General features: G+C 34.7%; 1 protein-coding gene across 5 annotated transcripts in view; it reads left to right on the top strand.

Moving 5' to 3' along the window:
* The window catches only part of FGF14 (fibroblast growth factor 14), a 580,805-nt gene that overhangs the window by 185,394 nt on the left and 393,974 nt on the right, over positions 1-1,437 (top strand). The gene's annotated exons all lie outside the window — the stretch shown is intronic.

Genomic DNA, 1,437 nt, shown 5'->3' on the forward strand with positions numbered 1-1,437 from the left:
CTAGGCAGGGAGGATCTTTTTTCTTCCCTCAGTCTTTTTGCTTGAAACCATATTTCTTCACAATTTGACTCATTTCTTTTTTCTGCCCCTGCCCACTCATGTTAGCTCTTCTGGGAAAAACAGCAAATGAGTTTAACAGCAAATGCTTTTAACATTTTCAGCCAGTGGCTGGAGGCCACAAGACCAGGATACTTAATATCATACGCTTAGCTTTGTTTCAAATTAAAATTGGAACCAGTAATGTCTTAATTCTCTTGTCTAGACAATTGTCACGGCTGTAAATTACCATCATCATGGCCATCGAATGGTTATAATGACCTTACCAAAACATTATTTGCCAATCCTATAAACTTTCTGAACATGCTGTTTAGTTTATCATAATTAATCTATTAAGAGATGACATACACATCCTGCTTCTTCTCTCCAAAGTGACATTTGTGGATTTAATTCCTTTCTCATTGCTAATGCTTCTCTATAAACTGGCTACTGATCTAATTGTCTTCTGTCTGTCTGCAACAAATTTAATCAGAAAAAATCATTATTGAAATGTGATGTTCTTTTCGTGTTTGAGACAGTGGCCATTGCCTCTGAAGATATTTAGTGCTATTCCTCTTATGTGATTAAAAGCTATTTACACACATTTTATTCAGAGTAGAGATAGTAATATAATTCATAGGCAACTAATGTGAATTTAAATGAACTCTTCAAACAAGAACTTGAAGAGTTCAATGTTCAAGAGATAGACTTTTGTACCTAAATGTTTAATGCAAAGTATATAAACACAATCTTTAAACCAGTCTGAGTAACAAACCAAATCACCTTAGAAGTGTAGTGTATCTAATTATATAGTTATAAGCTCAGCTTATATCTAAACTGCCCATGCTATGTTTGTGTGTGTGTACATATGTGTGTGTGTGTTTCTGTGTGTCTGTGTCTGTGTATGTGCACACACAACAGATTAATGTAGTAGGGAGAAAGAGCAGATGCCAAAAGGCATCAAGAAAATGTTTGAAATCCTGGTCACAGGACTTAAGTTCCTCTAGTTATCTGTAAGGAATGTTATTGTCATTTCTCCCTGGGGAACTTGGAATTATCCTTTGTGTAGACCCCTCTTTCTTAACAAAAGCACTTTACATACAGCTCTCTTCATTAAAACTTCTTTTATTTGATGACTGCCATTTGTCTACTTGTCTGTTTCTACCAGTAAAATGTGATCTGAAGAGTAGGGGCATTATCACTGCTAGTGACTAAGGAATCAAAGAGCTTGGAATTGAATCCTATTTTCATTACTTTTTTTTTTTCTTTAGAGGTAACCTCTAGCAGTTTTCCTTGCCTCCCTAAAGTTGATTTTCTTCATCTGAAAATCAGGGATAAAAATAATATCTGCTTCATAGGATTTTTGTAAAGGTTATCTAATCTTAGCTATCATTATCACTA

Source organism: Pteropus vampyrus, unplaced genomic scaffold (assembly GCF_000151845.1).
Source record: "Pteropus vampyrus isolate Shadow unplaced genomic scaffold, Pvam_2.0 Scaffold83, whole genome shotgun sequence".
NCBI lineage: Eukaryota > Metazoa > Chordata > Mammalia > Chiroptera > Pteropodidae > Pteropus > Pteropus vampyrus.